The following is a 14,127-nucleotide window of genomic DNA, read 5'->3' on the forward strand; positions in this document are numbered from 1 at the left end:
ACTATAATTATCTCTGTTTTGCAGGTGGGGAACCCGAGGCTTGGAGATATGAAGTCATCTGCTCCGACGCAGAGGTAGCAAGTGACAGAGCCAGAATTGCAACTTAAATGCATCTGACACTCAAGCCTGTGTTCTTCACCATGAGATCCTACTGTCACCATAGTCTATACACACCTAAGATGTGTGGGAATTCATGGATCCACTTCTACTCTGACTGTTTCAGTCTTTTGCCTTGCTGTTTATTATTGTATCATGTTGTTCTCTTTTGTCTCCCAATGTTTTGGTATCATGTTACTGCAACTCTGGAGGTTTTGCTGGCTGGTAGCTGGGTCACCTAGAGTCTTCAAGTGATTCTTCCTCCTTTGGAAACTGCTCTATAGGGCAAAGAAATTTGGTAGAAGTGGGAAAAGAGGAGTGACTGATTTCCTCTCCTTGATCTTAGGAGGACAACTGGGCTTAGGGGCCCCAGAGGAGACGGTGAGCTCAATGGAGTATTGTTTTATGCTCCATTCTGCAGGCAGGGACTACATGTCCAGCTTATTAAAGAAGTCCCACCATTTTTTTAAAAATTTCTTCTAAAAACCAAAACAAAACAAAACAAAAAATGGGATATATGCCCAGAACCTGCAGGTTTGTTACACAGGTGCACGTGTGCCATGGTGGTTTGCTGCACCTATTGACCCATCCTCTATGTTCCCTCACCTCGCCTCCCACCCCTCAGCAGACCCTGATGTGTGTTGTTCCCCTCTCTGTGTCTGTGTGTTCTCATTGTTCAACTCCCACTTATGAGTGAGGACATGCAGTGTTTGGTTTTCTATTCCTGTGTTAGTTTGCTAAGGGTAATGGCTTCCAGCTTCATCTATGTCCCTGCAAAGGACATGATCTCATTCCTTTTTATGACTGCATAGTATTCCGTGGTATATATGTACCACATTTTCTTTATCCAGTTAAACAATGATGGGCATTCGGGTTGGTTCCATGTCTTTGCTATTGTAAATACTGCTGCAATAAACACATGTGTGCATCTGTCTTTATAGTAGAATGATTTATATTCCTTTGGGTATATACCCAGTAATGGGATTGCTGGGTCAAATGGTGTTTCTGGTCCTAGATCTCTGAGGAATCGCTATACTTCAACCATCCTCCACAATGGTTGAACTAATTTACATTCCCACCAACAGTGTAAAAGTGATCCTATTTCTCCACAGCCTCACCAACATTTATTGTTTCCTGACTTTTTAATAATCACCATTCTGACTGGCATGAGATGGTATCTCATTGTGGTTTTGATTTGCATTTCTCTGTTAATCAGTGATATTGAGCTTTTTTTCATACATTTGTTGTCCGCATAAATGTCAATTTCTACTGGGAGCACTGCTGTCTCTAATTCTGTGGTATCGGCTTACGAATGTAGATGGAAAAAATAATTATAACATTTTCACGTTCACTTTACTGAAATTTAACATTCTGTTTAATTATAGATGTGGATAACAAACGACAGTAGTATATGCAGGACCCATGGTTTTGTCACCAACAGAATACAGATATTTTCATATCATATTTCTGATGTTGTAGATACCTTGGAATATCACTATACCAAATACTACTTCCAGATTATGGTTGCTGTTAGACTTGCTGCTAGATTTTGTTACTTAATGAGTATGTATGAATTACCATATCACAATTAAACATATTTTGATAATTATATTTAAATGTAATTGATTTCCTTTGAATCATTATTATTATTTTTATTTCAAACTTTTTTTCTGGGAAGAGGATCTATAGGCTTCACCAGACAACTAAAGGAATCCATGGCACACACATATGCAGACTAAGAACACCCGTTCTTCGCTCATTTAGAAATATCTTATATGCATTACTCACTTACTCTGCACACTAGCACTTTGAGGTGGGTACTATTTACTGTTATTATCCTCCATTTTAAGGATTAGAAACTGAGGTACCAGAGATGGGAGAACTTTTCCAAGGTGAACCCAAATATTGATTGAGTGCTCATTGTATGAATTCTTTATAGAGCTCAGTATCAGCATCATCCCCTTCCTTTCTGATTGCAAGGAGGAAGCCCAGGAATCAATAAAATCTCCCAAATTCCTAGCAAGCAGGATTCCAGGTGAGAGCCTGCCAAAGAGAAGGGCTGTGTGCGATACGGAAGGTGAAGGAGTAGGGAAGCTGCCTGTCTTCTGCCATGGTGGCGAGTGTGCGCGCAGGCAGTTGGCAGGCTTGAGGTTTGTGTTGGCTTTTGGGCATTCTATCTTCCCTGAGATATAGCAACCCGTAGTATGAGATGAAAATGTTCGTGTGACACCAGATTTGGGGTTTGGATCTCCCTTCTTATTGTACATTTCCAGAAACCAAAAATAGAAATCAAACCATTTTCCTTTCTCCAATGGTTTATATCTGTCCCTTCTTATCCTTATTACTAATCTCTATAAATATATAGATGATTTTTGAATTCACCAAAACAAACTAAAATACTCCCAAACACATTTAAAATCCTATATTCTTAATTTATTCCCCCCCAACACATACACTAAGGTTCTTAAGTATTAATTTGGTTTAATTTCTCTCCTGTCTTTCCTTCCCTTACTAATTATTCTACTCTTTGGTATGTATCCTCGTTATATAACTGGAATCCTAAAATTATACAGACAGGAAGGACATGGAAAAGAGGGATACTATGATGGATGAGGGTGCAAATGAATACACACTCATACATTCAATCCAAGTAAGAAGTGAATGCTTCTGGGCATGGCATTAACTTAGCAAGCTTTAAGAGCCCACACCCAATAGACCAAGATTTGAAATCCAAATGTACTATCATTAGTTGTGCAAGTTACTTAATCTTGCTGTGCCTTGAATAACTCATTGTCAAATAATAGTACCTAGCAAGGTTGTTGTGAGGATTAGATATTATCTGAAGCTCCTAGCACAGAGACTGGTATATAATGAATATTTAATAAATAACCTCGAATTTGAAAATAAGTACAACATAGTGACTAAGTACTTGGGCTCCCCATTCAGAAAAAAATGTGTGTTTGAATCCTAACCTCACCAATTTCTAGCTATAATCTTGGACAAAATACTTAAATTCAGTCCCCTCATCTATAAAATCATTACATAAAACAAAATAGTTATAATATTCACATTAGCGGGAATAGAACCTTTGTTTAGGAAAACACCTTATGAAGGGTAACATAGCTCCAGCTAAGGGCTGGATCTGGCTTAGAAAGAGAGTAGAACAAAAGGAAGCCTGGACTCATCTGAGTAGGAAGAAAACAAAGGAGAATGTTTTAAGTTTTCTTTGTATTTCTCCTCAGATGGAGGCAGATTGGAGTCCAAGTTGGTGAATATGAAGGGGAATATTTTAAGAGCAATTGGTTATAATTTTGAAACGTAAATGTACTGTGCCTTCCTACCTTTTGTAGTCTCAGCTATGCACACAAAGGTCTTGATCAACTCCATGTGTATATGTATGTAAATTCAGACACAGAGTCTGACTAGTTCATGTCTGGGTTGTCCAGCCAGGGATAGCACTGTGCGGAAATGAGGTGATACCTAAACAGGTAACAACACAGTAGGACCTCGGAGCCAAAGCAGACCATGAAAACTTGAACCTCTAGCATTGAAGGAAACAGAATGTAGGACACTGACCCGGGATATGATAGAATGGGAATAGGGTCAACCTTTCTAGATCTTCAAAAGCTCAGTAACTTCCCCCAAAATGTCTGGATTACATGTGGACACTAAACTGGGCCTGATCTGTTCAAAAACTCTATGGGACATTATCATTATTCTTTTCTTTTTCAGAAAAGAAACAAATATTTAACAATGTGCTAAAGGTCACACAACTATAAGTTAAAAAGGCTTGGTTTGAATGCAGCTTGCTCTGGTTACAGAGCCTATGTTTTTAACTCCAAATTCTCCTGCTTCCTTTCTGGTCATGGCCTCTACAATCTTAGTCTTACATTTTCCTTTTTATAGGATATTATTCCTTACAAAAAGCCAAAGTCATACGAGATAAGAGTTAACTTACTAACACCAGAAAATGTGGAGCCAGCTTATCTAGATGATGTTTTTGGCATCTTTGGATTTAAATTAAAAAGATTACTTCCAAGGAATCTCAACAAGACACACAAAAAGGTAGATATCAGAGCTGTCTCCCACCATAAAGGAGTGAAGAGTTTTGCTCTCTCTTAGGGCCAGCATCATGGACATGTGACTTGGACAGTCACACAGGGCCCCATGCTCAGAAGAATCCACACTTGGTTTAATGCTCGACTGTTACTATCTTGAAATTCTTAATCATCACTGAGCTTGTATTTTGTAAATAAAGACTGATGAGACAATGGACTGTTCTTGTGAGCAGAGGAGATGAGTGCAGTATGCATGTCTGCCATTCATTTTGCACTATCCTCCACAAATTATTTAGCTAGTTCCACCCTCTCCAAATGAAAGGTAGGCTCTAATTAATAATTAGCAATCCTTCTACCCACCTACTTAGTGGATTAAGATGGTCAGGAACCAGAGAGTTCTCTTTTACCAGTATTTGACTTTCTGCGGTTAATTGAATATAATGCAAGATCTTATAGTCCATGCTCAGAGGTTCTTTAAAACAGTGAAATGTATAGGAGGCCATTGTTTTAAACTGAGCTCCTGCACTGGGCCCCAACAGACCCAATCAAAATGAGGTTACCTATGCTGAGTGTTGAAAGTGCCTTTGTATACATTATGACAGTGAGAGAAATCTCGCATGGCTGACTCCATCTTGCTCCTAGCCTCAGAAGCTGGCTGTCCTTCATTTGTGAGCATAGGCTAGGCTAACCATGAGAAGAATCTAGTTTATAGTTTAACTTTGAGGGAGGGATGATAATAGCCCTTCCTAAAACTAAACTAAACTAAAACTAAAGTTCACAAGGATAGAATTATGAGAGCGACTGAATTCTGCTAAAATATAGGCATAGTGAAAGGATAACCAGTCATTGTTCTGGAGGTCACAAAATTTATAACTTCCCTAATTACTCCTGAAGATAACATCACTATTGTAGAACCTAAGGTTGGTCTTTTGAAATGTTTCTCAGACTTTTGCATTTCTAGCAACTGACTCATTCCACCTGAACCTGCAATTTGTGACTCAATCAACACTGTGGCCCCCACCCAAAGGCTGATTCAGAGCACAAGGGCTGTTTTCCACACCCCTGTGATTTCATCCCCAACCAGTCAGCATTCCCCATTCTCTAGCCCTCTACCCACCAAACTATCCTTGAAAAAAACCCTAACCTCTGAGCTTTCCAGGAAACTAATTTGAATGATTACTCCAGTTCTCCCACATAACTAGCCTTGTGTTCACTGTTACAGCAGTACCATCGTCTTGGTGAACTGGTTTTGTTGATACAACAGGCAAGAAGAAGCCATTGATTAATTACAGTGTCACAAAATCAAACTGAAATTTTAAGGAAACAGGCAAAACTCCCAAAAGACCAGTTTTTTCTTTTATCTTTTTTCTGAAAACAGGAGATTCACAGCAACCATTTGGAGAGGACTCAATCAACCAGACTCAGCATGATAAAAAAAAAAGTCCCCTCCCCTTTAACCCTTCCAAGGGAAGTAGCCCGAGTAACCCGATGTTAACCAACCTGTTTAAAAAAAAATTCTGTTTCCTTGTTCACAACTTACAAAAAACAACTGTTCCGTAATGCCCAGCAAAGCAAAAATCTTAGATGAGATGCTCCCCAATCCATGAATTACTAATAAAAGATGATTAGATTTTTGAGCCAAATTTTTTGTAATTTTGTCTTTTGACAGTAATGATGCACTAATTTTTAATATCTGATGCAATTCAACCTAATGAATTTGATGATGGCTTTGGAAAAGAAAAAAAAAAAAAGATTTGCATGACCTTCGGGCCAGTGGGTACTTCTACAAAGTTGCTGGTCTTTGGTTTTTCAAAGATAGGAACTGCCAAGAGCACAGGAATCCCTGGCTGCTGGTGATTTCTAACCAATTCGAGCCTTGTCCATGTTTGATTCCTTTGTACTGCTTGGCCAAGGAGAATAACACATTTTTACTTGACGAAATAAATTATTTGATTGACCTTGCCAATCAAAAGTTCAACAGTTGAACTTCATTGTCAAGGGGCAGTTTTAATGAGGTAGATTGGGCTGGATGTTTCAGGGCATGGTTTTCATTTTCTTGCATCTGTGATTAAACATGATAATCACTTAAAATGGAATAAAGCTGAGCTCAAAAACTAAACACATGTAGATGTTTGGGCCACGGGGAATCAATCTGGCCATTAAAATGCTAATAAATGCAGATCTCCTCATCCTTAATTAATTGGGTAACTAAACAGAGAGGCTGGGGTGAAATACAAGTATGATTATTTAACATGAAAAATCAAGAAGCTTGGATGAATAACAATTACATAATTAACAAACAATAAAGAACATTTGCGTTTCAATTAATCCTTATTGGCCATTCAGTAATATCCACCAGAATCTGTTTCATTTCATTGCAAACTGGGCCTTTTCGAGTTTAAACAATTTTGACACTTGGTCTTTAATATAAATCTACTTATTAAAAATGTTCAAGATCAACATGATACATTTAACTAAGAGCAAGGCCAATCAAATAATTTATTTTGTCAAGTAAAAATGTATTATTCTCCTTGTCCAGATATAAAGGACGCTATTATTTGAATTTAGTATGTTACTTTGTAAAAGCAGTCATTCAACTCATGAGTTATAATGAAAAATACAAATGCAGCAGAAAGTTAAAGAGGCCACACACCTGATAGAGGTAGGTGATCAATTGCAAGACTATTACTCAGAGCTCTCTAGAGAAGTAGAACCAATAAAATCAATAGAAGGCATGTATAATATATATGTGTATATGTATCTACTTATCTAGCTATCAAGGATTTATTCTGAAGAATTGGCTGGCATGATTGTAGAGGCTGTCAAGTCTGAAATCTGTGGGGTAGCTCAGCAGGCTAAAGAGCTGGGTTAGAGTAGATGCTGCAACTCGAGGCTGACGGCAGGCTAAAGGCAGAATTCCTTCTACCTCTGGGGACTTCAACTCTTAAGGCCTTCAACTGATTGGATGTGGCCTATCCACATTATGGAGGGTAATCTGCTTTACTCAAAGTCTACTGATTTAAATGTTAACCACATCTTTTAAAAAAGACACACACCTTCACTGCAACATCTAGACTGGTGTTTGAACAAAAATGGGGTACCATGGCCTAGACAAGTTGCAAAAATTGGAACCATCACAGAGACCTAAGTGTGTAGAAATTGAATTTAGAGTCCCAATCCCTTCATTCCTGGTTTTGATGTAATTGATCTGGGATGTAGACTGGGCATCAGAATTTTTAAACCACCATCTCCTACTACCTTCCCCAACTGCCCTCTGCAGTCTTCCTCCCTACTCCACCTAAGCCTCCAACCTACCTAAGCCAGGTGTAGAATTTAACTCCAAAATGGTGCTTTTCTCTTAGCTCCAACTAGACTTTAAAATTCTATCATGCCTGAGTACCCAAATCTAAATTCCACTGCCCATCTCATGGAATTAATTACTACCTTGCAGTGAAATCAAACTTTCCAGATGTCAGTTAGTTTGATTCCATACTATGATGATTGAAAAGAAAATCTTACAATGAATGTGCTAGGACTCCAGGAATTTGGGGGAAACATAGAAGCGATTCTGGAAGGCAATGCTTCGAAAAATGTTTTCTAGAGTGGGTTCCGTGGAACACAAGCCCTCGAAGAACTGTACTTTGAAGGGGGTTTCATGGCCACATCTGTTTGGGAATGTGGCATGTTACAGCCTTCTCTCTTTGGAGATTCATAATTTGTTTTTGCATAATAAAGCCTTCAATAAATCTTGTTGTAAGGAAACCTGTTAAATTGTGATTAATCTAGCATTTCTCAAATCCACTGTGCACAACTTTTTACCCATGCAATGCATATTAGCATCCCAAGGAGCATAATTTAGAAAATGCATTTGAACAATTAAAGACTGAAAATGAAAGTCTATACAATCAAGACAAAATAACCACATGATTTGCACTGCACTTAGTGAACCGAACAACAGAGTCACGGTTGGATGCCTCCTTAATGCAGGCTGGGCACATACCCAACTTGCTGGGTCACTGAGCTAAATTCCTAGGGCTCAGGCCACTGCTGCTGCCTTCCCCCCACACTTGAAATTACACAAAACTTGCAGATGACCCCACAAACCAGTGGTCAAATTGTTGTCTGCTTTGCTAAGCAGAAATGGTTTCTTTACTCAAATTGCCACCGGAAAAAAATGCTGAGGTGTTACATTTTCATGAAGGAGGAGGTCACACTTTAACCCATATTCAAAACGCTTAACTGGGACTGATTTAAATGTGTTGAAACTGCAAGGCTTCTTAGTGGTCAACTAGATCAATCTTTTGCAACATGTGCATTAGAAACTAGGGTAGAAAAGCCAGTTTGGAGATAACTGTTTTTTGGTTATTTCTGTGATTCAAGATAAGTTGTGAGCTAGAAATTCAAGAAATTAGGGGCAGAATGGCATATCACTATCAGCTAGCACTTTGGGCAGTTTTTGTGTAAATTACAAAAATATATACTCTAGGCACACAAACTACAAAAAGGTACGTCTTTCTCTGGATTCTCTGCAGCCTTGTACCAGGGCCAGGCATAGGGTTGTATTTCTACCCTCAGTGTCCATGCTGGCTAGAAGCCTTTTTACAGAGCAGAGTATACCCTGCTATGATGTGTGAGGATTAGAGGTGGTGGGTCCCAGCAGGAAAAGAAGATATGTCAGACAGAGAGGGAGAGTGAGAAAATGAGTATACATTTGGCACTCAAACTTGTTTCAGTCCTCATGGGCCCTTGTAGAGTGTGGTATACACATGATTGGTAGCAGATATGAGAGGCTTATGACATATTTGTTTGAGCTAAAGATAATTCTAGACCAAAGTTTTTCTTAAAAATGAGGAAATAGCTCTATCATTTTATTTTGTAGCAGAATGACTTGGACCAAAAGCCATTGTTCCACAAGCAAATGATTTTGTAGTACATTCATTTATTTATCCATTATTAAACAATTTGAACAACATCAATGAATATGACACTGTTCTAGTCTCAGGAGATACTTTGGAAAAGAAGTTAAACATTGTTATTGCCTTCTCTAAGCTTATATTCCAGTAAAGATGAGAAAATTAAATAGTGACAATAAATGTAGTGAGAATAATGGCAACACATGGAGGTGAGTAGAGAGAGATAGCCCTCAGGAATAAACCCTCATCTGACTTCCTACAGGGACCAGTGGAGGTATCCTGGAGGAAGGGGCCCTAAGGAACAATAAGAGGCTAAAAAAGAAAAGCTAGAGGGAGCTTGGGGAATCCCAGGACAGAGATAACTTCAAAATCGTGTAATTACTGAATAGAGGGGGAGAATGACATAAGTTTCGGGTGGATATATGGACAGGGTACAGATTTTAAAAGGCTTTTAGCTGTGTCATGGGTTGTAGTATGATGAATTATCGAGGAGCAAGTCTGGAAGGAGGGAAACTGCTGTTGTGGTCTAGGAGAAAGGTAGTGGTGATGATGGAAGTGGAGGAAAGCAGTTGGATTAGAAAACTACTCAGCAGTTAGAGGAAACTGGGTTTGAATGGACATCTATTAAGGATGAAGCATTTGGACAGAGAGTTGAGAAAGATGTCAAGAATGACTCCCAGGTTTCTGGATAAGTGAACTTGTGGAACAATGGTGCCACTGAATGAGATATGGAAGCAATTCAGGAAGAGAAGCTGCTTGATTGGAAAGATAATGGAGTACAGTTTGGACATATTTTGTATGAGACATTCCAATGGAGATGCCTGGAAGGTAGGAAAATCTAAGACTGAAGTCATTGGAATAGACAATAAGATCAGTCAGAGAGAAAGTGAACAGAGAATGAAGGGAAGGGACTTGGATGGCCTTGAAAGAAAGAGAGAAGTCTGCATAGGAACTAAGAATTATCAGAGGGATAAGAAACAAACCAGGGGTTTGATGGTACAGAGTCCAAAGAAGGGAAGACTTTCAAGAGAGAATTACGATTAGAATTTAATGACATAAAGATATTAATAAGGGCTGAAAATGCTCATCATATTTGTAAATTAGGAGGTCACTGGTGACTTGAGCAGAGAGTGCTTCCAGTGAGCACTAAAGATGGGAATCAGAGGTAACTGAATGAGCGGAAGTGAACTGGAGATGTGAGAAGATAACTTGAAAAGAGTATAGTAATGTAAAGGGGAAGGCTAAGAAGAAAGCCTGGAGGTATAGCACGGTGGGACCACTTGACAGTTCGACTGAGAAAAGAGTTGGAGAAAACTTGGATATGTTGGCATCAAATAAAGAAAAAGAGGAGGCTAAAGATAAAAGGGAATGGAAAAACCAGTGAAGAGACAAAATCCTTGAAGAAGTTTGAATGGAATGGATCGAGGAGTTAGTCTGGAGTAGAAGGATGACAGCTCTTCTCCTGGGGCAGAGTGGAAGGAGAAGAGTCTGGGTGTGGGTATAAATTGAGAGGCAGGAGTTGGGAAGGCTAAGGTAGTTCATCCTTGACAACTTCTAGTTTTTCTATGAAATAGGCAACAGGATAATCAGCTAAAAGGGATGGCCTTATTCGTAGCTACTCACTACTTATTCTATGCTCTTTATTATTCCTCATTATACTCATTTGTTGTATTGATTATTGTTTGAATGCATGTGTACAAAAAACTTCCTTCTTTCTCACTCTGAACATTAGAAATTTCAGCTGAAGTATGTGGGCTGGTTAGTAATTAGAGGAATGTTTCTTATAGAAAAGATGTGTCTTAGATGAACTGACATAACCAGAGAGAACATTTTCCTTCATTTTGCACTGAATAAAGTTTTAGAGAAAAGACTTTCAAGCATTTCACTAAAAGAAAAAAATTCTACTACTAAGCACCAGCACCACCCCACACACACTTTTTTGTCTCATCTTTTAAAAGATCCAGCAGTTGCCAAGTTTACAAGGCTGTCTTTCATTCCTGATCTCAAAAGGTTTTTTTGTTTTCTTTTTTTACCCCAAACATGCATACAGCAAACCATTTTTTTCAAGTTGTCCTAGGAGACTGACAATATGCCAACTGTTTTCAACTATGCAAAAGATCCTTTTAAAACATGCCTTAAGATAGTAGTTTCTTTCTGCTTATCTTTACATCTTCTTTTGCCAATTAGGTTTATGGACAAAGTCCAATATGTAGTCCTGAGTGAGAGGTCCCATCTCATTCAGAGCTAGGCTACTCTTGAAGTTGAGCAGGGAGGTTTCAATGATAGGCTAAGGGGATGCTGTTGGCTTAACTCATTAGCATGCTCTTTTGGGGTGTACCTTAGTAAGATTATATTTCAAGGCTATCGCAATAATGCAAAAGCAGCCTAGAGTTTCAGAAACCATCCTTGAAATGACAAGTTGGTCAGAAGAAATCTATATATAACTAGTAAAAATGTAAACTGTAGAATGATTACTGTAATTTGTGTGAGAAGTTTTTATATATCAGGTCCTATTCTCTCTTTTCATCCTGCTCTTCCTATTTTCCTGTCAGTGAAAAGACTTTTGAAGAAGAGCTTTGGTGATGGAATGGTAAAATGAGAGTCAAATGTGAAGAATTAAGTGTCGATGTTTGTTTATTTATTTACTTATTTTTACTTTGGCTGCTTTGGTTTGGCTACAAAATCTTGTGAGGCAGGAAAATAGGGTCTGGAGGCAGGGAACTTGAGGCCAATTCATGCTGATTCAAGGAAAACCACTAAGGTTTGGGGGCGGGAATCTAAGGCCAATTCGTGCTGACCTCCTAAAGCTGGAGCGAAAGGAAAACACTTGGGTTTCAGGACAGAAATCCTAAGGCCAATTAATACCAATTTCCTAAAGCTAAACCAAAACGAAAAACCCCATCTCCCCACCACACCCCAAGAGCAAGGGATCAAAGGCGACTCTCCCTACAACCCTCCCACTCCCCCAAGTCTCAGATGGAAAGGGAGAGTGCCTTGGATTGGCTGCTGGCCAAGCATGGCCATCTCTTCATCTGCATAGGGTGCCAATTCATCTCAGGCTTTAATTAGCCATGGACCAAATCCTTCATCCAGATAAGGGATAACAAATAGAAACATTAAGAAGAGTATTTAAAATCCAGAAAATTTTGTTAACTGGGCCCTTGAGCCACTGGTTTGCGTCCACTCTGTGGAGTGCTTTCTCGCTTTAATAAATCCCTGCTTTTACTGCCTCATTCCTGTGTTTCGTTCCTTTATTACTTTGTGCATTTTGTTCAACTGTTTGTTCAAAATGCCAAGAACCTGGACAACTTACATTCAAGGCCCTCTTTCCAGTAACACCTGCGTAAAACATTTGTACTTATGAGACAACCTTCTTGGAAGTATAGTTTATAATTGCTGTCTCCACCTTTTCACCTTTCATTCATTCTTTTATCTGAGTTCTTTAAAGTTATAAAAGTAACCAGGATCAAATAATAAATTTTTAAAGTTAGTATTTTCTGCTACCTTCCTTTGCATTTCTTTCCTTCTCCCTTGAAAGGAACTAGTAATAATATTTTGGAATATTCCCTTGTACTCCTTTCTCTACCCTCACCTCCAATCACTCTTCAGTCAACTTACTGGCCACTAATTGAGTATCATTTCTTTCAGTCTTTATAGTCTTTGAGCTCTAAGGAATATTGGACACTGCTAATTAACCTTTCTTTTTGAAGACTCTCTCTTTTCTTGCTTTCTATGACCTTCTACTTTTCTAGCTTCTCCCCTGCCTTACTGGTCATTCTTCCTAGTATTTGTTACTAGGGGTGATTCCTCCACCTGCCTGTCAACTTCAGGGCTGTGTCCTACACGGGGTGATCATGTCTCATGACACTCCCTACCCAGAATTATGGGAACTTTTGGACACATAAGAATTTATCCAATCTCTTTACGTTTGTGGGTAAGAAAACCAAAGCAGAGAGAGTGAGGAAGTAATGTGTCAAAGATCATCTCAGAGCCTGAATCTGAAATCATAACTTCCTGACCTAAAATCCTAAAATCAACTATTGCCAATTTCCTGTTCAGTTTCTTTTACTTATGCTGCTTTTCTTATTCTTTTCCTTTTGACTTGGTAATAACCGAATGAAAAAGTAAGCCCAATATTGAAAGATGCCTTTTATGAACCCAGTGATAGTCATACAAACCACGGAAATTTATCTGAGGAAGTCAACAGAAAGAACTAAAGAAAACAGTTTGATTTGTTTTATTTTTCCTGAGAGCAAAAAGGGAAAAGGGCAACAGGCTCCCCTAAAGATTGGGATAATTATAATTAGCACAGAGAGAGCTGAAGCCACTTTTGATGAAGCTCCTCCCAAAATCATTCAGGAAGCAGCAGGCCCTGAAAACAGCCCTAATTCAAACTCAACAACAGTTTCTAACGTAAATAGACACTGAGTCAGCACCAAAGGTCGAGGGCCTAGTGCTTATGTGCCCAGAGTTGTGCAACGCCTTTTTGTACAGTGACTGTATTTTCCATACCAAAAACTAGGTGTATCGTGTGACTGCTAAGAAGATTATTTGAAATTTGGATCATTTTGTAACTGCTGTGCTACGGATTATTGTAGGAATACAAGTCATGATCTTTTACACCCAGCTATTGCAATACAGATAGTTTAACAACTTACCACATAGCAGGGTAGTACAATGGAACTCCATGTATTAGCTTCAGCTCAGCCCTGAAAACCTGAAAACAACAACTATAAATTAACAAAAAGTTTAATTAAAGCCCTTCTATGAGACAGACTAAGAAGTCCTAAAACCAGATCCACCTGCGATACCAATCACTCCCTCCATCTCCGAAAGCAGTTCAAGCTGGAGAGACTGGAGCAGGGAGAGAAAATTTCTTTGAATTGGCTTAGCTGCAAATAATAGCCTTATCCAAGGTCACTTTCCTTCCCGGGGTGGTCCATGTTCAGTGACTGATCCATGAGGTTGTATGAAAAATGAGTCACATTGGGACCACTTTAAGAGGTATTAGAGCTTCAGAACTGCCTGCAGGCTCGGCTGAGGCTGTCACTGTGTTCCAT

Source organism: Rhinopithecus roxellana, chromosome 3 (genome assembly GCF_007565055.1).
Source record: "Rhinopithecus roxellana isolate Shanxi Qingling chromosome 3, ASM756505v1, whole genome shotgun sequence".
Taxonomy (NCBI): domain Eukaryota; kingdom Metazoa; phylum Chordata; class Mammalia; order Primates; family Cercopithecidae; genus Rhinopithecus; species Rhinopithecus roxellana.